Genomic DNA, 26,218 nt, shown 5'->3' on the forward strand with positions numbered 1-26,218 from the left:
GTCTTGCCATTTGCAACAACATGGATGGACTTAGTGGGTATTATGCTGAATGAAATAAGTCAGAGAGAAATACCACATGATTTCACTGGAATGTGGAATCTAAAAAACGAAACAAATGAACAAACATAACAAAACAGAAACAGAGTCATAGATACAGAAAGCAAAGAGGTGGTTGCCAGAGGAGAGGGGATGAGGGGATGAGGGAAACAGGTGAGGGAGATTAAGAGGCACAAACTTCCAGGTGCAAAATAAGTAAGTCATGGATATGAAATGTACAGTGTGGGGAATATAGTCAATAATATCTTTGTATGGTGATGAAAGTGGTCAAAACATACAAACGAACAAAAAAGATATATTATAAATTTAAAGGAATACTGCTAATGTTCGTTTCCTTGCAAACATTTGGTTTGATTTTTTTTTCTAACTTTAAAAATGCTTTTGTTGCTGCATTATCCACTGAGTCCTTCATAACCCTCTGCATTGTTTCGGAGCAGTTTACCTGAATAATTCATTATCACTAATGTTACCAGCTGGGCCCTAACATATGAGAAAGAAGAGGTAAGGAAAGGGTGAGAGAGTGAGGGTATCTGGGTAATGTGAGGGCACCAGGTGGCATCCAAGAACTCTGGCTTCACAGTCTTCCAGGCTGATCCTGGTTGTGGAACTTGAGTAGCTGCACAGAACTGACAGTACCTCTGCCCGGGGGTTCTGTATAAAGGGAATTATCCTAATTCAAGCAGGTCAGAGCATGAGGCAAGCTGTGACAAAAGCTGATAGGAAAGAGGGGGGACAGGCAGTTGGAAGTGGACTGGAAAATCTAACCTCAGCTACAGGAGGGCCTCCTATACTAGCATTCGTCTGTAAGACATTGTCAGAGCAAGTTAACTGATCCATCAACAGGGCCAAATGGCTATGGTAGGTTGTGAGCAGCCAGGATAATTAAAGGCTAACATTGGTTCCAATCTATTCATAGCAGAATCCCAGCCAGTGGCTGAGCACATTGAGAGAAAGATCTGATTTTTCTCACCTTCCATCCTGAGAAGACTTGCAAAAGCTAGGCCAAACCCAGAGCTGCAGAGAAGCTGGTTGGAATTCAGAGCGGTCCCAGTCTCAGGGATATAAAATTCGGGTTGGAGAATTGAGCTGAAGCCTCATCCAGCTGCCAAGGCCAATAGAGCAAAGATTAGGGAGAGCTCAAATTGCGACTGATGGCAGGGGACAGTCAGGATTCACTCCAGGGACACTGGGTCTGTGCCAGCACAAATAATTCTGTATTCACCTACTGCAGCTGAGTTGCTAATAGGCTTCTTGCTCTCCTCAGAATTGACTCAGGTGCCACATGGGTCTGAGTCTGCAAAGGAGTCTTCAGTTACCCAAGCTAATGGGAGCAGAGAGCCCCTCTAACTGCCTTGATCGCAGATCTGCTCACCTATTACAAAGGAGACAAAGCAGTGGTTCTGAGCACCAGCTATAGAGACAGGCCCTGGGTGGAAAGTCTAGCTTTGCCAGTTACTGCCTATGTGACGTGGGCATGCTTCTTCACTTCTCCATTAATCAGCTTCCATAAAATACAGATCATAATTGTCCCTACCTTGAAGGATGTTGAGAGAATTACTGAATTGAGTTCATGGATATAGGGGGTGTAGAAGTACTAGCACCTTGCAAATGGTAAGTGCTAGTTTTACCATTTTGAGTCTTTCTTCCCTCTGCTAAAATTGTCCATCTACCATGGTGTTTAAGAAAAGAGTAAGATCAGATGTCTTATGCTCAGAGCTCTTAAAAACTTCATCTTTTAAAATTGTGTGACCATCCACTTTTAATTAATATTAAGCAGGTTTGGTCAGAGACTCAGATTACTTCATTCTTGCTGAAGTTTTTTCTCTGTATTTGGCAGTTCTAGCTGAGTCTATCTATCACAGCAAAAGGAAGAGAAGAAGCTTATAAGTATGAAGTTATAAACACATTTAGAGGTACCTTCTGGTGCTCCTTCTGGAAGATGGTTAGCCAAGGGCAAAGCACCTTTGAACCACGGGAATATAATAGCCATTAAAATACAGTATATAGGTGACCCTTGAGCAACACAGGTTTGAACTGCGCAGGTACACTAATACATAGATTTTTTTTTCAATAAATATGTACTACAGTACTACATGATCTGAGGTTGGTTGAATCCGTATGCAAAACCACAGATAGAAAGGCCAATTGTAAAGTTACAGGTGGATTTTTAACAGGGTGGGAAATGGGGTTAGCACTCCCAACCCCCATGTTGTTCAAGGGTCAACTATACAACTGCTGGTGAGCATGCAAAATGGTGTAGCTGTATGAAAAAGAGTATGGAAGTTCTTCAAGACATTAAAAATAGAACTACCATATGACAGAGCAATCCCACTTCTGCATATTTATCAAAAAAATTGAAATCAGGATCTTGAAGAGATATTAGCATTTCTGTGTTCATTGCAGCTCTATTCACAACAACCAAGATATGGTAACAACCTAAATATCCATCAATGGATAAATGCATAAAGAAAATGTGGTGTACACATACAATGGAACATTACCCTGCCTTTCAAAAGAAGGAAATTCTGCAATATGTGACAATGTGGATGAAGCTGGAGGACGTTTTGCCAAGTGAAATAAACCAGTCATGAAAGGACGAATACTGCATGATTCCACTTATATGAGGTTTCAAGAATAGTTAAATGTCTGGAATCAAAGAGTAGAATGGTGGTTGCCAAGGCTGAAGGAAAGGGGAAATGAGAAGTTACTAATCAATGGGCATTAAGTTTCAGTTAAGCGAGAAAAATAAGCTCTTGAGATCAGCTACACAATGTTGTACCTACAGTCAACAATAATGTACGCTTAAAAACCTGTTACATGGGTTAAAAAATAGATAGTGTACAAACATGTCAAATTATATACAGCTAGCCCTCCTTATCTGCAGGTTCTGCATCTATGTTTGGTTGAATCCGTGAATGTGGAGGGATGACTGTACCATTCCACTTTACATGAGGGACTTGAGCATCAGCGGATTTGGTGTTCATGGAGGTCCTGGAACAAATGCCCCTTGTATAACAAAGGATGACCATAATGTTGCTCAATTATTAAGAGGCAAATGGTGACATAATCTCATAAGGTTTTGTCTCCCAGCTGTCTTCTGAAGATTGTACATACTTCAGCTGTGTTTGCCCCTAAAGAGAACTGTGTCCTGAGCAGCTGTATACAAGTGACCAAATAAAGCAAAATATCTATGGCTCCCAACGAAAGAGAGTATATGCTGTGTGTCTGGCTCTAAATCCCACATTTAGACTTTCTGAAAAGACAGAAAGTGTCTTTTCTAAGTTTCCCTACAGCCTAATGGTCCTACTTTCGAAGCATTTCCATTTAGCCATGTATTCTCAAAATAAGATTTTTCAGTGGTCAGCTGTGGCAAATGGCTGCAGCAAGCCCTGTGAGGAGTTAAGAGGGGACACCAAATTTAGGTTTTAGCACCTATCTGGATGCGTATGACAGTTTAGTTGTATAATTTATGCTCTCTGTCCCACAGTATCTCTAGAACAAAAGATGTGTCAGGGAATACAAAATGAGAAGCTACGGCCTCTTCCTTGGAGAAATACATGAAATCAGAGAACAGTACAAGATGGGATAACAGCTCAGAGCCATGTCCCACTTTAAAATGTGTAAAGAACTTGCCTGTACATTATATCATGTAACCCTCAAGATCTGGGGCTTTCTGAACTAATGTCCACATTTGACAAGTGAGGGCCTTGAGACTTATGAGGGATAACTGACTTGCGCAAGATGACAATGCTAGTTTAGAGTTGATGTTTGGTCTCTTAGCAGGTCTGTGAGGTTTCTTTCTGATTCCCCAACCCATGGTTCTATCACTGAATCACCTTGATGTTCAGTCTGCCATCTAGGTTTAGGGAAACAGAGGGTCCAGTTAGAAGTCCATTTGGTCTGGGATAGACACTTCATGTGGACAATTCCAGGGAAAAAAATTCATAGAAATATGGTGCTGCTGGGTAGAGGCCAGACACGTTTGGTCCCTGAACCCCAGTTCCCCAGATGGAATTAGCTCTAGGGGCCTAAAGATGAACCAAACAAAAATGAGGACCACTATAATATAGAAACTTAAAGAGTGGCCACTCATATTTCCCATCTTTAGTGGGTAATATTTCAGGATGAACCACAAAATGTCCTTTTGATTCTAAATTCCTCTGTGCTCTCTTTCCTTCACTGGAAACTATGTGGCACGGCATTAGGAAAGCTCTATCAGATTTACTTCAAATATAAATCACAGAAAACTTACATAAAATAAATAACCTACAAGGACCCACTATATAACACAGGGAGCTATACTCAATAGTCTGTGATAACCTATATGGGAAAAGAATCTAAAAAAGAATGAATACATGTATATGTTTAACTGAATCACTTTGCTGTACACCTAAAACTAACACAACATTGTAAATTAACTATACTCCAATAAAATAAAAAACAATAAACAAATAAAATAAATATCACAGAAAACTTTACCTATTTCGTATTCTTGTGTATACTTTTCTGTAACTTAAAAATTATTAGCCAGTACCATAGGGGTGAGTGAAGACTACTTACTCCCTACTTATAAAATGCAAAGTATAACTATATTTGAAATTACAATGCAACACTCAAATTGTGTGCCTTGTTAATTAAATAGTGTCTAGCTGCATCCTTGTTAGCTTTCTCAGCCATAGGCTAAAGCAGGCTGGTTTTCCTCAGATGCTTGTTGACACCCACGCCTATTAGTGCCATCTGCCGCCTCCACAGGGCCACCACCTGCCCTGGGGAGCTTCCTGTGTTCTTCTAGTGGGCCACTGGGTCAAAACCACAGATGCTTCTGTATCTGTTCTCCTATTCCCCAATGACCCATGCCTTTTTAAAGAGAAGTGCATCAGACCATATGCCCCAATTCTCTCACTCAAGATGATCACCCAGACACTTTCAAGGGTCCCAAACCTCTTCCTTCTGAAAAAAATCATAAAGAGAAGTAGAACTATGTGGGTGTTAATGCAAGATTGGATTTTTGTAGATGATCTCGTTTAATTCCCCCATTAAATGAGGGAAGTAAGCCCAATTAAGAGGTTAGATCAGTTTAGATGATAAGAGGTAAGTGAAGAGGAGTCATTCTGTGTGCAGGACAGTATTATGATTTAAATAGTGTTTAGGGGGCTTCCCTGGTGGCACAGTGCCTAAGAATCCACCTGCCAATGCAGGGGACACGGGTTCAAGCCCTGGTCCGGGAAGATCCCACATGCGGCAGAGCAACTAAGCCCGTGCGCCACAACTACTGAGTCTGCGCTCTGGAGCCTGCAAGCCACAACTACTGAGCCCGAGTACCACAACTACTGAAGCCCGGGCGCCTAGAGCCCGTGCTCCACAACGAGAGAAGCGACCGCAATAAGAAGCCTGCGCACCACAACGAAGAGTAGCCCCCGCTCGTCGCAACTAGAGAAAGCCCGCATGCAGCAACGAAGACCCAACGCAGTAAATAAATAAAATAAGTTAAAAAAAAATAGTGCTTAGGAAAAATTATTAAGGCAATAAAACATCAATTTGCTAGAAAAGACCAGAAGGGAGAGGAATAGCTAAAAAGCAATGGCAATAATCCAAGGTTGAGGTAATGAAGGTATTGGAAACCAGGGTAGGGGAGTGGGAAGGAAGCAGGAAAATACAGCAAGGTGTGAATCAATGACACACATCAGAGACCACCCCCTAGCTTTGTGCGGGTAACTGGAAGGGAGGTTTGTGATACCATGAAGTTATTCAGCGGATATTAGTAAAGTGTCTCATATGTGTCACTCTGCCAGATGCTAGCAATGTCACTGAGAACAAGAGAGACAAAGCCCTGGCCTCATGGTGTTTATGAAAAACATTAGGGAGAACTGGTTAAGCGATAGAAAAAGGAAAACAACGTTGTTATGAATGTTGGAGTGGGACCCAGGGTTCAGCTGGAAAACAACAGTCGATGTGGAGAATCAAAGAGACCTGGAGAGAGAAGGAACTAAAAGGTCCACACTCACCAACACTTGTCAGTTTTCTCTGCTCACTGCCTCTTCCAACCTTTTTTATCCAGTATGAGGCAAAACTAGGAAGCTGATTTTTTTTCTCTCTCTGAAATCCCTGCTCTCCTCTCTACAGGTGTCCTTTCCTTGTAATTGTCCCTCAGGTGCATCTCTGAAAGGTCACGTTACATCTTTCAGCGCAAATAGAGTGATACCTGGAAGACAAGCCTTTCTCTGCCTGGCCACATCCCCCTTGGTTTCACTGCACCCGTGACCCATCTGGTTGGCTTCTTCAGGTTTTCTTTAGTTCTGCCATTTCTACCAAAGGTGGATGATAGAATTGTTTGATCACCAGGACAGAGAGTCCCATGTCTTAAGAATTAACCTGTTTGTCTTTCTCTCAACCTTGACCCGGATTTTCTATTTATTTTAATGGTGCAAGCCCCCAACACACCCAGACTGTGATGCCCAAGCTTTCTTTCTTCCTTTCCTTAAGAAGAATATGTTTCTGGGCTTCCCTGGTGGCGCAGTGGTTGAGAATCTGCCTGTCAATGCAGGGGACATGGGTTCGAGCCCCGGTCTGGGAAGATCCCACATGCCACGTAGCAACTAGGCCCGTGAGCCACAACTACTGAGCCTGCGCGTCTGGAGCCTGTGCTGCGCAACAAGAGAGGCCGCGACAGTGAGAGGCCTGTGCACCGCGATGAAGAGTGGCCCCCGCTTGCCACAACTAGAGAAAGCCCTCGCACAGAAACAAAGACCCAACACAGCCAATAAATAAATAAATAAATAGATAGATAGATAGATAGATAGAATAAATAAATAAATAAATAAAATTTAAAAAGAAGAAGAAGAAGAAGATGTTTTTGTCCAGATCAAAAGCAAAAGTGTGGAAAAGTTAGGTTGCTTCTCCAGACAGTGAAATGGCTCCTTAGGTAGCTAGTGAAGTGTCTGGCTTGACATCCACATACTGAGAAGGAGCGTGCAAACATATTTTACTACCTTTAATGAGACCTTTGTACCCTTGACACTCGGGGCTAGATGTATCTACCAAACTAGGGGAACAACAAAGATGGATACTCTGTCCCTGAAAAGTTGGATCCAGAACAAAATCCCCAATCAAGTTTTCAGTAGCATTAGAATAAGAGAACCCGACTCTGAAAATATAGCCTCAAACGGTGCAGCATAAATAGAGTATTTCTCTTTCTTGATTTCTCTTGCTCAACACTAAATGTATCAGTTCCCCAAATCCATCCCCAAAATAAAAATAAAAATAAAATAAATGTCAATAACTCTTTAATTATGAAATAAGGACAAAGCTTAGTTTTGACAATACAATGCTTCCAACCCAAAAAGAAACTCTATGATTTTACCGGGTATAAAATGAAGATTCTACTGAAAAGCACAGATATATTTTTCAGACTGATGAAAAGAAAAGAAAACTAATATTTATAAAATACTCTGTTTTAGGCACTGTGCTAGAAATTTTCCACAAAGCAGAGTTCTAGTAGGATGAATTAGACATATGACAAGCCAAAATGCTAATTTTTAAAAACTTGAAAAAGAGTATCATTTAACGGGCTGCTTTTTTCATGAGTTATTGACTACAAAGCTAAAAAGAAATAAAACGTGATTTGAACTGGTTGCAATAAGTGAGATTACTGGAGATGAGATTGCAGTTGATTTTCAGCACTTGGAGGACTTATCGTCATCAGAATCAGAAATCTTGATTGGAAGCCAAGATTAAATATAAGATTGAACTTACAAAGCTGTAGCTTGTCATTTCATCCAAACTGTTATATTACTAGCTATTAATTTTCAGTTTATGTCTTTGTAGGACGTAGTGGGAAAAAATTAGTCCCACTTTATATATAAGGAAGCGGAGCTAAAGAGAAGTTAAATGATTTTTTATTTAACCTTCCACAGAACATCAGTAACTGATATCAAATTAAACCAAACTTGCAGCTATAAGAACTTATGCCCTGGATGTTACCATTTTTCAACAATGAAAATGAATTCTTATTAGACCATCTGTACGGCTTTAGCTCTCAATTACTGAGGATTAATTTGTTAAATACACCCATTACTCTCAACACCTCCTTTCTTGCTTCTACCCACAATGTAATCTTTAGAGAAGTTGGAGACTGACCTTTGGAAGTAATAGCACATTGTTATCCAGCTGCAATGAAATGAGTCAGCCCTGGGGAGACCGAGTCCCAGCATTCCATCCAGAAAGCAGTCCACTCAGGTATTACAAATCACTCCGGAAATAGGTCTCCCTGCAATTATCAGAGAAGAAAATCTGAGAGAGGAGAAAAAGAGAACTGAGGAAAGCAAAATCAATTGTTTTAAAATTTAAATCAGTTCTTTCAACGTTTTGTTAGTGTTCCTCTCATAAAGGACAATTCATTATCTAGTCCTCCTGGATTTACTGGAGCAAAGGGTGATGATTTCAATATGAATTTCATCTGTGGGAGATCAGAAAAAAATCAGACATCAAATCTACATACATACGACTGGGGAGCAATATACACTTGGCATGGAGGCAGTCTAAAGACAGCGGGAGCGCTGGAAGAGCACAGGGTCGGGAATCAGGAGATGTGTGCTCTGACCTCGGCTCCACCCTTCTCTCATTACGTAGGCCTTGGCAGTGCATGACTTCTCAGAGTCTCGATGCCCTTCCTCATCAGTAAAATGGGTATATTTTTCTTCACTTCTTCCCAGGGTCGCTGTCAGTGTCTCATTACTAAGGAATGGACACGCACATGTAGCTGCACTGCATCAACTTAGCTAGAATGCAACTACATTTCCCAGAATTCCCTTCCCTGCAGAGTACTGGGTTAGTCTGGGCTGCAGGAGGCATTAGGAAGGATGTGGAAGGTGGAAGTGAAGCAGCAGCCATCTGTTCGGAGGCTCGGTGCAGAACATGACGCAGTGCTGCATCTCACACTCAGTGTTGCTTTTCTGCAGAGCCCCCTGGAGGGGTTGGGACACCAGCCGGGCCTCAGCGCCCGCAGCGCTCACGGTCGTGCTGGCTGCTTCTTCAGCTTCTCTGAGTCCTAGGCCAGGAGCTTGTTAAACTTCATGATATAGAGCCCCAGCTTCACCAAAAGACACTCCACCATCAAGGCTTAAAGGCAGGGAGACACTGACAAGAAGTCCAGTCCATCCTTGTGGGTTACAGGTCATTCATTCCTTGCTGCCCCACTTCACATCCATCTGCCCCTCTCAAATGCCTGCACTGCCGCCTCCAGAATGAAGCTTCGGATACAGAAGAAATAATCTCCCACAGACTATTTAGCTTCCACGATTGCATAAGGTCAAATCTCTAGAATATATCCACTACCATATAGAGAGAAATATGGATATAGATATAGAAGTAGATAGATATAGATACTGATAGATAAAAATGTGTCCTATTGATTCCGCTTCTCTAATGGAACCCTGACTGATACAGCATCCTCTTCTTAAAAACATGAACTGCTTATCTCAACTTTCTCAGCATCAAGCACATCACTCAACGTAGCAAGTTCTCAACAAGTTATTAAATTCAAAATATTTCTTTGGCAAATTTTCAAGCATTCAACAAAAGTAAGGTATTATTTTAAATGCAATGATCACCAAAACAAAAATGGCAATTAGCTAATGCGTGGAGTTTCTTGATAACATATTAGTAAGATGAATTGTTGTCTAGAAATATTTTCTGCCATAATCAGATAAATTTATATATAAGAATTTGCTATGTCTGATCCCTTTGCATAAAATTAAAATTAAACCTTGCAAAATTTAAATTTGAAAACATTTTCATGCACTGTTTTTTTTAATGACACAAAGAGGAAGCTGTTTGCACCCGACTAGTGGTGATTATTCCAGATTGTAAATAGAGAATATTTATGATGAAAAATATACTAGTGAACACATTTGAAATGGGTCATATTATTATGTATAAGTGGGATGTTTTTATCCTTTCATTCTCTAAGATAGTAAAAAACACATATTTACTGGTTTTAAGGATGATCACAAGGTTAAAATTATCTAAACAAGGTTTTTAAAAAAATTTTTATTGGAGTATAGTTGCTTTACAATGTTGTGTTAGTTTCTGCTATACAGCAAAGTGAATCAGCTGTACACATACATATATCCCCTCTTTTTTGGATTTCCTTCCCCTTTAGGTCACCACAGAGCACTGAGTAGAGTTCCCTGTGCTCTACAGCAGGTTCTCATTAGTTATCTATTTTATACATAGTCACAGTAGTGTATATATGTCAATCTCAATAAGGTTTTAATTTACCAAATGTTTACCAAAAAGAAGATATATGCATATTTTGGGGACTTCCTTGGTGGTTCAGTGGTTAAGACTTAGCCTTCCAACGCAGGGGGTGGTTAGATCCCTGGTCAGGAAGCTAAGATCCCACAAGGCTTGCGGCCAAAACACCAAAACATAAAACAGAAGCAATATTATAATAAATTCAATAAAGACTTTCAAAATGGTCCACATCAAAAAAAAAATCTTTAAAAAAAGAAGATATATGCATATTTTTTAAAAATTGTAGAGAACTCTATAGGCATCAAAAATCTCTCAGCTGTAATAATCATGTTGCAAAATATGACTCAGCAAAGGAAGTAATGGCAGCAAAATACCAAAGACTTAGAAAGCCAGGGAATTGAAACTAGATGCAATCGTGGCCAGTGGGGCAGCCACTGGGACTTTGAGGTGCATTTCAAGTCAAAACACTGACAGCCAGGCAGGAAAGACATTGTACCAAGTGGGGTCCCAGTCCTCGGAGGGATGGTAGAAGAGGAAGAAGTATAAACAATGCAATTCCTGGACCAAGGTTATGGGCCATGAATTCAAGGACTGGATTATTCATTCATCTATTCCCCTAGATTTCTCTTCTTCTTGTTTCTCAGTCTACACAGCCCTCCTGAGCCATGTTTATATCTACACCTTTGTCTTAAACCACCAGTCATATTGTCATGTTTCCTAAGTTTACATTCCAGCCCCAAGTTGTCTCTGTAGTTAGAGCCATAGAGCCCTATGAATCCATTACACAGCATCTCATGGGTGTATCACAGCATCTCAAATTCAGCAGAACCTGGTCCTCTTTCCTATATTCCTTAATTTATCTATGAACTGTGTTAAACATATACTGAATGCCAAACATTTGCCAGGTTCTCAGGATTCAATGACAAATTAGATGTTCCCACAAGAAATTTAAAGTCTAGTGCAACAGTTCTCAACCATAGCCACAAATGAAATCACCTGGTTTCTTGAAAATGTACCAAAGCATGGTCCCTCCCCTTAGATATTCCAATTTAATTGATCTTTATTGAAGGGGAAAGCACACTATTATTTTTTTTAAAAGTCCTCTAAGTGATTCTAATGTGTAGCCAGGGTTGAAAAACCCTGGTATATTGGAATACCAGCCTATGGTCCATGTAAAAAGAAACTTGGAAGTTACATTAGACCTCGTACTTTCTGCTACTTCCAATATGCAATTAGTTACCAGATCTTATGGGAATGCCACAAGATCAGTTCTTAAATTTCAGGCCCTATTGTCATGGTTATTTCCACTGCCTTTGATCTGGCCACCCTAATTTCTCCAAAAGTTTGGCAATCATCTCCTGACTTGTCTCCCTGCCACTGGTTTTTCCTCCTCAAATCCATCCTCTACCCAACAGCAAGAATGATTTTTCTAAAACATAGTTATAATCGAACTAAACTCTAGTTGCATGTATCAACATATGAAATAAATATATAAACATATAAATGCAAAATAAGAACGTTAAATGAAAAAGCAAATCATATAAGAATATGTTCAGTCTGATTCCATTTTAAGATCAAAAAAAGGCAAAACCAAATATGTATATATATTTTTAAAATAAATTTCTTATTAAAGAAAGACTTACATGGAGAAAAGTGCTCAAATCAAAATCATACAAGCTGAAGCATTTTCACAAAGTGAAGGCAGCCCCTACTCAGGTTAAGAAATGAAATATTACCAGCATTTCAGAAGTCTCTGCTTGTGCCCCATGCCCCATCTCTTCTCTCAGATGTAATCAACTATCTGATTTCAAATACAGATTTTCCTGTTTTGAACCTTATGTAAATAGTCATATGGTATATATTCTTTTATATCTGGCTTCTTTCAACAACATTACTTTTGTGAAATTCATCCATGCCATAGTATATAGCAGTGGTTTGTTCTTTTTCATTGCTATGCAGGATTCCATGTATGAATATTCTAATTTATTCATTCATCCATTCTATTAACGGCCATTTGGGGCTTTTTCCACTATGGGAAATAATAGTGCTATGAACATTCCTGAACATGTATTTTAGGGCACTGAGGCATGCATTTCTCTTGGGATATTTCTAGAAGTGGAATGGCTGTGTCATGGGGTATGCAAATGTTCAGCTTTAGTAGAAACAGTCAAATAGTTCTTCAAAATGATTGTATCAGTTTATTCTCCCAGCAGGGGTATCTAAGAGCTCCAGTTACTCCATCACTGACAATTGTAATTTTCAGTCTTTAATTCTAACCCTTTGGAAGGTTGAGTAGTGCTATCCTATTTTGTTTTTGGTTTTTTGCTTTTTGTGTTTTTTTTAATTTAATTTTTATTTTATATTAGAGTATAGTTGATTTATAATGTGGTGTTAGTTTCAGGTGTACAACAAAGTAATTCAGTTATACACATACATATTTTTCATAAGTTTCACTTCCCTGATGACTAATAAGAATGAGCATCTTCCATGTGTTTGTTAACTGTTTGGATACAGTTGAGTCTTGAACAATTCGGGGGTAGGGATGCCCTACCCTACAGTCGAAAATCCACATGTAACTTTACAGTTGGCCCTCTGTGTCCTTGATTCCACATCCACAGATACAAGCAGCTATGGATCCTGTAGTACCATAGTATTTACTCTTTTTTTTTTATTGGAGTATAATTGCTTTACAATGTGGTGTTAGTTTCTGCTGTACAATGAAGTGAATCAGCTGTATGTGTACATATATCCCCTCCCTCTTGGACCTCCCTTCCATCCCCCCACCCATCCCACCCATCTAGGTCATCACAGAGCACCCAGCTGAGCTCGCTGTGCTATACTGCAGATCCCCACTACCTATCTGTTTTACACATTGTAGTGTATTTATGTCAAACCTAATCTCCCAAGTCATCCCACCCTCCTCTTCCTCCCCGTGACTGTAGTATTTACTCTTGAAAAAAATTCATGTATAAGTGAACCTGCACAGTTCAAAACCATGTTGCTCAAGGGTCAACTGTACTCTTTTGTGGAGCGTCAGCCAACTATCACCTTCAAATTGCCTTTGTTTAAAATCTATTGACCATATATAGGTCATTTTCTGGACTCTATTTTGTTGATTTGTATGTATATCCTTTAGTCAACCCCACAATACTTTGATTACTGTAGCTTTTTAGTAAGTATCAAAATAGAGTAGTGAGAGTCTTTTGACTCTGTTGTTCTTTTTCCAAATTATTTTGGGTATTCTACTTCTTTGCCTTTCTGTATAGATTTTAGAATCAGTTTGTTGATTTTTACACACACACACTCAAACACAAATTCTGCTGGATTGCAGCATTATTCACAATAGCCAAGATATAGAAACAACTTAAGTGTCTGTCAGTGGATGAATGGATAAAGAAGATGTGAGATTATGTATATGTGTGTGTGTATACATATACACATATATGTATATAAACACACACACACAAAACAATATTATTCAGCCGTTCAAAAGAAAGAAATCTTGCCATTTGCTACAACATGGCTGGACCTTGAGGGCATTGTGCTAGGTAAGGTAAGTCAGACAGAGAAAGACAAATGCTGTATGGTATCACTTATATGTGAAATCTAAAAAAGCCTAACTTGTAAAGCAGAGAGTAGAATGGTAGTTATCAGGGACTATGGGGTGGGGGAACTGGAGAGATGTTGTTTAAAGGTACAGACTTACAACTAGTAGACAAATAAGTTCTGGAGAGCTAATGCACAGCATAGTGATTATAAGCAACCATACTGTATGATAGGGGAGTTTGGGGGAGAATGGATACATGTATATGTACGGCTGAGTCGCTTTGCTGTGCACCTGAAGCTATCACAACATTGTTAATCCATTATACCCCAAAATAAACAGTTAAAAAAAATGCTGTATGAGAAACTTAATAGTTGCTAAGAGACTAGATCTTAATTGTTCTCACCACAAAAAAGAAATGGTAATTATGTAACACGATAGAGGTGTTAGCTAATGCTAGGGTGGTAATCATATTGCAATATATAAATGTATCAAACCTTAAATTGTACACCTTAAACAAACACAATGTTATATGTCAATTATATCTCAATAAATACATACACGCATATATACATACATACATATAAAAACAAACAAACAAAAATATATGAACTGGAAAAAAAGGGGAAAAAAAATTCCTCTCATAGCCTCCAGAAGGAAGCAACAGTGAATTAGGAAGGAACAACAGCAGTCTGTGAAAATTGATAGTTTGAGCAGTACCATTTCATCTTATTCAAGAAGGTATCCTGTTTTCTTCAGACAAGGAGACAAGGCCTATCTCCACAGAAAAGGGGAAGGAAGGTAGTTTTGCGTGAAGGGATCTTATCCAGCCTTCGCAGGACCTGGGACAGGAGATATTATCAAGTCTTCAGCTAGATTTTTTTTTTTTTTTTTTGCCGCACCCCATGGCATGCATGATCTTAGTTCCTTGACCAGGAATCGAACGTGTGCCCCCTGCAGTGGAAGCACGGAGTCCCAACCACTGGACCGCTAGGGAATTCTCTAGACTTTTCAAATTGTTATAATTTAGGCTTACATGAAGAGCTCTGCCCCTGGGCATAAGAGAGGTGTGTGAGTATATTTTTCTATGTCTGTGCCCGTCTGTGTTTGCATGTGTGTTTCTGTATATGTCTGTGTGTGTCTGCTGGGAGCTAAAACAGTGTGTATCCCACCTTAATGATGCCTGTGGATTCTGTTCAAAGTCTGGACACCCAGGACAGCCTGCTGACACAGCTCTTCCTAGGGTGTGGCCGGGGGGTGTCCTAGGATGTCCATTGTACCCACCACCCCACAGTTCCTGCATATTCCCCACAGTTCCTGCATATTCTCAAGTCTGATTGTCCAGATCCCTGTGAATTCTGTGAGCTACAGGATTACCTCATTGAATTAATTCTGCTTGGTTAGAGTTTGTTTCTGGTATTTATAGTCAATAACCCTGATTGGTCCAGATGCTTACAAGGAAAAATTACCGCCACAGCATCTGCACCCAGAACTCTGAAAAATTTTCACACAGTGAATGCAGCCCCTGCTCAGGTTAAAAAATGTATGCATCAGGGACTTCCATTGCAGTCCACCAGTTAAGACTTCACCTTCCAATGCAGGGGGTGCAGGTTCGATGCCTGGTCGGGGAGCTAGGATCCCACATGCCTTGCAGCCAAAAAGCTAACACGTAAAACAGAAGCAATATTGTAACAAATTCAATAAAGACTTTAAAAATGGTCCACATCAAAAAAATCTTCAAAAAAAAAAAAAGAAAGAAAAAGAAATGTATGAATCAGCTTCTCAGTGCCTTGGGGCTAGATCTGTTAAACAGAAGGACAAAGAGAAGTAAAGTGTGAAGTGAGATAGAAAACCCAGGGAAGGTGTGTTGAGAGACTACAAAACTCATCTGACCCCAAACAACTGAAAACAGGGATTCAAACAAGCCCACAGACATGCATGTTCATTGCAGCACTGTTCACAATAGCCAAGAGGTGGGAACAGTCCAAATGCCCATCAACTGACAAACTGATAAACAAATTGTGGTTCATCTATACGATGGAATATTATTCAGCCATAAAAGGAATGAAGCTCTTTTACTTGCTATAGTGTGGATGAACCTCAAAAACTTGCTAAGTGAAAGAAATCAGACACAAAGGGCCATATATTGTATGATCCCACCTATATGAATGTTCAGAATAGGCAAACCCACAGAGACAGAGCAGGCTGGTAGTTGTCAGGGGCTGAGGAGAAGGTAGGGAAGGGGAGTGACTGTTTAGCAGGTACAGGGTCTCCTTTGGGGATGATGAAAACGAGATAGAGGTGATTGCACAGCATTGTGAATGTACTAAATGCCACTGAATTGTTCACTTTAAGATGGTTAATTTTGTTTCGCGAATTTCACCCCAATAAAAGATTAAGATAAAAAAATCCTGGTGGAATTTTGGTTGGACTTGCAATTAAATCTATAGATCAATTTGGAGAGAATTAATATCTTAACAATATTGAGTCTTCCAATCCATGAACATGATATATCTCTTATTCAAGTCCTTGATTTCTTTCATCAGTGTCTTTTAGTTTCTGCATACAGATCTTGCATATATTTTGTTAGATTTATACCTAAGTATTTCATGGTTTTGGTGCTACTAAAACTGATATTTTTTATTTCAATTTCTAATTATTTATTCATAGTGTATGAAAATATGATTGATTTTTGCATAGTGACCTTGAATCCTGCAACGTTGTTAGATTCACTTATTCTATTGGTGGGAGTTTTTTATATACAGGAAGTCACATTGTCTGTAAATGCCGACAGTTTTAGTTATTCCTTTCTCATTCCTTTTTTTATATACAGGAAGTCACATTGTCTGTAAATGGGGACAGTTTTAGTTATTCCTTTAGTGTGACTTTCATTTATTTTTCTTGCCCACTGCAAAGGCCTATAATACAATATTGCATAAGAGTGAGGAGAGGAGACATCCTTACCTTGTTACACATCCAACATTCATAAAGGTTTTCAGGAAGACATCCTGTAGATGATTTTGAACAACCAATTGAATGTTTGTGGATGGTACTCCACATGATAGAGTGAAAAGAGACTGGGCACTGGAGTCAGCTACATTGGGTTTAAAAGCTGTCTCTCGCATTAACCAGATTCCAAGTCTTAGTTTACTCACCTATAAAATAGAGGAACTAATATTTACGTCATGAGTCAGGTTGTACGAGAATTAAGAGACGATATGTGGAAAGGACCTGAGACAGTACCTAGCACCTAAGAGGTGTTCATGTAGTCCCACCTCTACCACTTACTTTGTGACTTTGGACTTTGTAACCTTTCTGGGTCTCAAGTTTCTCATCTCTTAAAATGAACAGCAGTTATCATACCTACCTCATAGGGCCATTTAAATTAAATTAGAAATTTAAGCAGAGTATTTAGAAGAGTGCTGGCACATATGAGGTATCATATAAATGTTAACTGCTGTCATCACCATCATTGATATTTATTACTATTACACTGCTAGTTTACTTAGGTATTGGTTATTTATTGCTACAAGTTGCTCCCAAAAAATGTGGCTGAAAATAATAAAAAGCATTTATTTGCTGATGATTCTGCAGTGGGAGAAAGGCTGCACCTCACAAGATGTCAGCTGGAGGAGCTTAGATGGGCTGGAGAACCCACGATGGATTCACATCCACTTCTCCCAGTGGGATTGCCACCGGGGTGGCTGGAATGGCCAGGGAAAGGCTGAGTTTCTCTTTCTTTGTAATCCCACATCATTCAAGGCCTTTTTCGACATGGCCACCCACTTCAGGAAGGTAGTCAGACTTGTTTAAATTGTTGCTCTGGGCTCTGAGAGGGCAAAAGCAAAAGCTGCAAGGTCTCTTAAGGCTTAGGCCTGGAAATTCTAGAATGTCATTTCTACCACATTCTGTTATTCAAAATGAGCCTTTGAAGCCAGGCAGATTTAAGGGAAAGGAAATAAACTCCATCTCTTGATGGGAAAGGACAAAGTCACTTATAAAATTGCATGCTGGATGGGAGGAATTGTGAGGCCGCCTTTGGAAACAATCTACCACAGTTTCTGTACACTTTCTCAGAAATAGCCTCAGGTAACTATACCCAGACCTATCTTCACATTGTACAAGAAAATCTAGAAAATACCTTCTAAATCAGCTATTGACTCAGCTAGTTATGTATTCAGTAGCAGTGTCTGGGCAGGAGCCTCTCTTTGTGCTATAGCAGGGTCCTGCCGGGTGGGCTGGCTGCATCTTGTCAGGAGTAGCTCTGGATGTGGATTTGAGAATCTTTTCATAATGAGCACAATTTCAGCCTCATTTAGTTAATGGAGATCAAAGCTAACGTACAGCATCTGCTTATTGGCTAGCTTTGCCAGCCAGGAGTAAAGGACTCACACCTAGAGAGAAGCAGACCTAGTGCGTGCAGGCAGGTACTTCCTGTGAAAGGAGAATGCCCATTAAAGGAAGATGTGTGGAAAAGGAGGCACAGGCTTCTTAAAATATGTCTAGTTGCCGCTGTGGTCTCTCAGTACCATTATAAGTTTGTTGTTTATATTTAAAGTACATTGTATTTAGAGATTATCTGTATTTGCATAGGCCTCTTTGACTACTAAGGTAATCATTTAAGGTCTGTCCATAGTTTCCATTTTGATAAGCAAAATTTAGCATGCTTATCTACTCCCAGGCTCAAAATATAATTCCCATTGGGAAGCAAAAATAAAGTTTCCACCTGCCCACTTTAAAAATTAAATGATTTTTTGAAGTGTTGTTTATCTGCAGTGTCCAGGCAGATCTTGACAAAACTCAGAATTGCAGCTGTTCTTTTCACCATGGCAATGTTACTTAATTAATCCATGAAGGGTAGACTTCCTGTGGTTGCCACTGACCCTACCCAGCACCCTCTGTGAGGCCAGAGTCAGCATTTGCAGTATTATCCTCTTCCCTCCTCTCCTAATAAATCCAACTTCTAAAGTGTTGGCAACGTCAGGGGATACAGAGTTAATTAACACACCTCAGCAAAACTTTCTAATTCTCCTCCTTGGATCTCTAATATCTTCTCTGCAAAAGTTCTTCTCCCACTAGAGAACCCTCATGTCTCCCCTGCAGCCCCCCTTTAATCCCTGTCTATTCTCACAGGCATCTTCAACTTCAATACTCCACTCAACAAAACAAAGCCTTCTGTGGCCGACCTTCCTTATCCCCTTGCTCCAAAGAAAGCAGTTCTCGAATTATCGATGTTGATGAGGGTGGGTCCAGTGAGAAGGTTCCTGCTCTTCTGTCTCCAAACAATGTACTTCACCAGACAAAGCATATCTTTTGGGGGTAGAGGGAGAGAAGTGAGGTAGGGAGTGCTTAGAGCAGGGAGAGACTCTGCTTATAAGAAAATAAAGAGCAACATTGGCATAGAAAAAGTAACTGCCTTATCTGTCCTCTCTTTTTCTGTTTTGCCTATCAGATAGACTCCTTGCCCCTATTACATGAGAAAAAAAATATGCCATCTTCTAGTCAAAAGCAACCAACGAAGAAGCTTGATTTAAATGTGTCACCTTCCTACCATGAGTCCAGCACTGAGCTAGGGACAGGAAAGTGCAGCAGAATTTTCTCTCCTTCTGAAAACTATCAACTTTCTGGAGACTTCCAGACATGTGATTCCTAAAGAACAGACACTATAGGAAAGAATCAAACACCTAACATGTGATTCAAAGATCAGAGCTATAGAAATTCAGAGAAGGGTGTGGTCAGGATTGACTGGAGCAGTCAGGAAAGATTTTAAAATCTGTCTATGCAGGCATGGTGACATCATGACCAACGCTGAAGACAATCTTGCTGGGTATAGATTTTGGGTTGACAGGTTTTTGGTGGTTGTTGTTGGGTTTTTTTCCCCCAGTATTTTAAAGATGTTGATTCATTGTCTTCTGGCTTGCAGAGTTTCTGAAGGAAGTCTGCTGTAATTATAATGTTTCCTTTGTTCCTCTGAATATAAGGTGTCTCTCTGTGTTTTTAAATTTTCTGGATGTTTTCAAGATTGTCTCTTTATATTTGGTTACTAGATGTTTGAATATGATGTGTCTGAGTGATTTTTTCTATATTCATCCTCAGTGTGGTTCTCTAATATTCTTAGATCTGTGGTTTGATATCTTTCGTAATTCTTAGAAAATTATCAACATTATATCTTCATATATTATCACACCACATTCTCTCAATTTTCCCCTTTGGAGAGTCCAGTTATACCTATGTTAGACTGTTTGATATTATCCCAAGCTCTTGGGTGCTCTGTTTTTACAGGCATACCTTGTTTTATTGCAGTTTGTGGCAATCCTGCATTGTCAGATGATGGTTAGCAATTTTAGCAATAAAGTATTTTTAATTAAGGTATGTATGTTGTTTTTTAGACATAATGCTATTGCACACATAATAGACTACAGCATAGCATAAACATAACTTTTATATGCACTGAGAAATCAAAAAATTTGTGTGGCACACTTATTGCAATATTTGCTGTATTGCAGTGGTCTGGAACCAAACTGCAATATCTCTGAGGTATGCTTATATTCATTTCACTTTTTTTCTTTGAATTTCAGTTTGAGCAATTTCTTCAAGTTTACTAATTCTTGTCTCAGCTGTATGGAAACTACTCATAAGCCTACTGAAGGCATTATTCATCTCTGTATTTTTTATTTCTAGCATTTTCATTTGACTCTTTCTTATACCTTCCATCTCTTTGTTAAAATTCTCAACCTGCTATCGCATGTTTTTACTTTTTCCATATTGAAGCATCTAACATATTAATCAGACTTATTTTAAAATCCCTGTCTGATTTCAATATCTGGATTATCTCTGAGTCTAGATTTGTTCACTGTTTTGTCTCTTCACAGTGGGCTTTTTTCTCTATTTTTATGTGTTTCATAATTTCATGATTTTCAGACATAGAGTATCTAAAATATATACTGAGGTAAATAATATTTATGCTTGGAAATTTAAGTCAATTTAGCCAGGGGCTAGATTTGTTTTTTGTTGTTGCTATGGTTACTGCCAGTGTACCATCAGCTTCAAATCCCTCTGGCATTAGCTTTCCATTTTTTTAAATAGAATTGGGTCACTTGACATTTCTAAACGACTTATTGGCAAGGGGGATGGAATTGCCATAACTGATTTAGACTAGCAAGCAGGAGTCATTCCTTGAGTCTGGATGTGATCAGTTTCCCAGAATAATCTATCTATCCAATTTATGAAGAAAATCAGAGTCTGTTAGTAGGGGAAAAGTAGGAAATGACTGTTAGATATACATCAACTTTTAGATTAATGCACCAAGACTAAATTTTGGTGAGTTTTGTAACTTACCTTAACCCTATGTCTACTGTTCCACCCCGGGCTTTGAGAACTTGCTACTCTGATGATAAAATGTACAGAGAGCTAAACTTAAGCTAACAAGAATTCCTCCAGAATCCAGGCCCATTTATATTTCTTGCTTTTTTACTGTATGCCACCCTCTAATACTGTGGTCCAGCGGTGTCCCTGAGTCTGTGTGGATGTTGGAGGTTCTCCTACTCTGTATTGGACTGGGTGATATTGTTTGTCCTTTCACTGGAATAGTAGCTCTCAAATTCTAGTGAGCCATCTGTGCAATCATTTTCTTCCTAGCATCTTCTCAAAAATAAAAATACCTAACATTTATATTAATTCTTTACTAATTATGAAACTCTCTTGCATATAACATTCCCCAAAACCTTACAACAGTAATTGAGATAGCTCTGACTCAACCACCCACATTATTCATACTACAACTTCTTGCCTCTAATTTGCTGCACCTTTACCATCTAGGTGATGCCAACCTCTTGTCTTTTGGTCTTGCTCTCCAAGATTTCCCTAGGATGTACCCAGTACCTACTTGATGTCCGTGGTTATCCACTCAGAAAGTCTTCCTTAAAGTCACCCAAATTATTGCTTCCCTAATTCTAATTAAAGTTCCTATCCTCTAAGTGCCCTGACTTCAAGCTAATTGTAGTGGGGGAAATTCTTCTTACCAGCTCACCCTAGGGTGTAAAGTATTGACAGAAACTTACTGAGAGGATCAAATATGAATTAGGCATCAAAAAGTGTCTTCATAAAAATTATGTAAGTCTGAATTAGGTATTATTTCACTACAAAAGTTTGTGAGATGACATCAAATCCTACTGTACACAAGTAAAATGAAGTTACTATCTTCTTCGGGTTTTAAAGTCAAACATTATTGTTAACTGATGGTGATTAAGGAAAATGTATGTCGTTATTATAAGAGCTGTCTTGATTTATATCAAGCTTACATTAGCTTAAAATAAAAGATTTCAAAGAAAAGAAAATACAACGAGGTTTAGATTTCCATTGATTTACTTCCTTGCTGAATGTGTCTTGCAATTATCCAAATGCTCTGTGGCTTTGGGAGAGCAGCAGAGGAAAACTGAAGCCATGCCTTTGTCAAGTGACATTATGCAGTCCATAAATACTCATAGTTGCTTACATTTCTTCTAATATTTTGTGGCACATCACGGAGAAACGGCTGTTACACAATGTCCCTTCAGCATGGATCTAGATGAAACTGCTCTATCTATGAAGGCAGTGCCTGGTTTTCAATCATTATTTGCACATTGATAACATCAAAGAAAATTTTCAACTTTATGAGCCTTTTTCAGAAACTTCAAAGGCTATCAGTGTCTTTTAAAAGTTGGGGAGTAAAAAGAAGCACTTTGCATCCGGAAGCATTGCTGCACAAATGCTTGTGTTCCAAGTGATCGGCAGCTCGTCACTCTTTATACCATCATATCTCATAGATTTTTGCATATGTCTTCATTGGCATGAATAATTCAGTTCTGAGTCCATCCTCTTCTCATAACCTCTTAGGCAACCATATACGTCCAAGACAATACTATCTCTCATATGATGCAGTGATCTCCAGCTGGTCTTGATTTCATTCTTGAGCCTCTAGGTTCACTCTCTACACAGCAGTCAGTGAGGTTTTAAAAATCTTTTAAAATGTTATATAAGATAATTTCTAATTTAAATCTCTTCAATGGTTTCCCATTACCCATAAAATAAAATACAAACTTCTCACAATGCCATAAATGATCTGACCCCTGCCTACTCACCTGGCCTCAGTTCATATCATTCTCCCTTTTTCCACTATGCTCCAACTACCCTAGCTTCTCTAAGTTCCTTGAGCTTATAGTAGGATTCTAAGTTCAGGAACATTGCACTCAGAATTCTATTTTTCCTGACTTTCATATAGCTAGATGTTTGTTGTTGTTTGTTTGTGTGTTTTTGGTTGGTATTTCGTTTTGATTTTGCCATTCAAACTTCAGCCTATGTACATTATCTTCCTTGATCATCCAACCATCCAATCCAATCTAAAGTAGCCATCTAGCTATACTGGTTAGTTTTTTATATTTCTCTGTACAGCACTTTTCATCACTATCTAATATTTTCTTTTCTTATTCATTGGCTTTTTATTTGTGTGCAACTACCCACAAGAATGTAAACTGTATGAGAAGAAGAATCTGGTCTATCTGGTTACTGTTGTAACCTGAGTCCACAGGGCAGTGTGTCTTACACATTGCGAGAGCTCAATAAATATTTGTGCAATGAATGAATTGATAAATGGATGAATAAGTGCCAATTGCACATTGATACGGCCTTAGCTATCTGACCTCATCATGCCTCTCCAATCCCTTTGTCTCTTCCAACTGGCTTCCTTGGCCCAAGCATTCCTTCCCTGTCTCTTTGCCTAGGGGAAGCCACTTTACCCTTTAATTCTCAACTAAAATGAACAAATGAAGTTTATTTATCCTTACTTGGTGGATTTTTTGTGGAGAACAGCATAAACATAAAGTTAATCTTTTGAAACACAGCCCTGACGCCTATAAAACCAATCATTATGAGCGTTAAATAGAAGTATGTCAGTAGGTATCTAGATCTGATGGAAAGATGTTCCATAAGTATTACTTCACTTCTCTCTTTCCTTTACCACTGGACCAGGGTTGGTCTTAGAGAGCATTGCATATGGCTTAATACCTCCTCCAAATTTTTGTTGGGACAGCTCACACATTATTTCCTTAGAAATTTGATGGGAAGGTAGTATATGAATTGGAAGAACTGATTTCCACTTCCATTTCCTTACCTTCCTCATGTGTGTTTTATGAGGATATTTAATCTCTGTGTTGCAGTCTGTAATGAGGCAGTTATGTCAACATCATGAGAATAAACAAAATGCAATCTCTAGAACCATACTTCTTCCATTCCTGGCTTTAGCTCCCTGTTCTCTCCATTGAAAAGCCTTTTTCCTCCAACTTCATCTGGTGAAACATCATCTATCCTTCAGAAGAACCGAAGTCCTTCCCTTGCATATCATCTTCAACAGCCCTACCCCCAGGACAAGAGTACATATATGTGTATACGTGTGCATGTGCACACACACACACACAAACACGGACACACACAATCCATGGAGTTTTTTCCCCAGCAATTTGTTTATCTTCTTTGACACTTCTAATGTCATCTACATAACTATTTCCCAACAGATTATGAGTTTTTAAGGACGGCATATGCTTATTCTTTCACAACCCCATGGCATGTGTGCATTGAACACAGTAACAACAGAAAATGAATTGACTTTGGTGTCCATCTCTGTGGAGAACTGGGAATTTACAAATAGTTTATCTTTCATGTCCTCAAAATAGTACAGAGAATTTTATACCAAAGTGATGTAAAGTAAATAACCTGAAGAAAAATGAGAAAATTGGAAATAATCAAGAATTTGCTCACCACTTCACTGAAGCAACTTTAACATATGTATATGAGAGAGGAAGCAGCACCCTGGGAACCACTCAAGGACTAGCATCAGAAGAAAATATTCCCTGCCTTTTCTGCGGGGATCCTCCAAACTCGCCAAAAATGCCAACACTTCAAAAGTCCACCTAAATATCCCTTCTGATGAAATAATATTCTAAGATACAGTGGAAGTACAGTCTTTGGGCTCCACATTTTAGGCACTGTCAAAAAAAAAATGTATTTTGATCAATACTATCTTCTCAGCAAAAGCCTGACTCCGGTCTTGTGGAATCTGTTAATTGAGAACAGTTCCAAATGGCAGCAATATGTGTTTCTGCAAAAAGGCTGGATACCTTAACATATTGAAGAGCAAGTGGCAAATAAGAGCTGGGTACTGCATTGTACCAGAGGATTGGATGAGCCCCAGAGATCTGGACAAGTCATGATGCGAAAAGGGAAACAACCACCAAAGAGCATGTATATAAAGAATGAAGCCACATGCTGGATGAGCAGAAATTAATGAAATAGAAAATAAAGATCAACAAAGTAAAAAGTTTATTCTAGTAAAATTGCTAAACGAGGTAAAAGACACATAGAGTACACAGAACTGATTAATATTTTCTAATTTAATTTTATCTCCAATATCTCAAAGAAAATACTGGCTCAGTGATTAGAAGAATAATCTATAGCTCGACATGAACATGTATAGGGGTTTCAGGATGATGCAAAATATTCTAATGCCATTTCCATCAGGATGAATTCAATTCACAGAGTCAGCCTCTGATTGGCACCTGGAATTCTCTCCCCATTGACCTTGCGGCCCCTCTGCTATTTCACAACTCAAACTTCCTTTCAGGGTTTCTACTCCATATTTCCCTTAATTTTTATAACCCAGGGGACCTATTTCCTGGTATGACCCTGGCTGGGGAGATATATTCCTGGCTTTATCCTAGAAGAGAATGTGGATCCCCACGTTCTTCAAAGCAGAGTACCAACAAGACAAGCCAACGTCTCTCTTGCTAATGTTTATTACCTTTTGTAGAGAAACTCAGATGTGTGGGTAATCAGCATATTGACCACCATCAGGAGTAGGATTGCACTGATGACAGACACACAACCTTGGCTAAATCATATAAGGTTTACTTATTGAAAATACAAAGAAGGAAGACAGTATGCAGTTCTGGAAGCTAACACCTAAAGGACTGAGCACCAAATCAGACTTGTGGAAGCTCAGCTGGCCCCCTTCAAGGTCAAAGTTATATACAACAGAACTTATGTACACATAAGACTGCAACAGTTCTGTATGGAGTCTAGCTTGGAAATGTGCAAAAGACCACCCCAGCTAAGCCAGCTACACACCATCAGTCTCAGGGTTGTACAATGGGCCACATGACCACAGAGCTTCAGGCGTGCATGATATGCTTTCCTCATCGATACCTCACAGCCTCTCCACACCTACATAGCCTGGTCCACCTATATGCCTGAAGTGAGAACCTCAGACTTAGAACAAGGGTTTCTTGCCCAACTGTGGATGTCAAGGTCACAATCATTTAAGGTATTACCAGG

General features: G+C 39.2%; 1 long non-coding RNA gene across 5 annotated transcripts in view; it reads right to left on the reverse strand.

Moving 5' to 3' along the window:
* LOC309635153 overlaps positions 1-26,218 on the reverse strand; it is a 501,613-nt gene that overhangs the window by 154,150 nt on the left and 321,245 nt on the right. For 4 of the 5 annotated variants that reach the window (XR_014248666.1, XR_014248667.1, XR_014248668.1 and 1 more), the window contains exon 3: positions 8,194-8,323. This is a non-coding gene — a long non-coding RNA (uncharacterized lncRNA). Of the gene's footprint in view, positions 1-8,193; positions 8,347-26,218 lie in introns of all 5 variants that reach the window. The other variant, XR_014248670.1, reaches the window with a different exon arrangement.

Source organism: Balaenoptera borealis, assembly GCF_965194805.1.
Source record: "Balaenoptera borealis genome assembly, chromosome: 9".
NCBI lineage: Eukaryota > Metazoa > Chordata > Mammalia > Artiodactyla > Balaenopteridae > Balaenoptera > Balaenoptera borealis.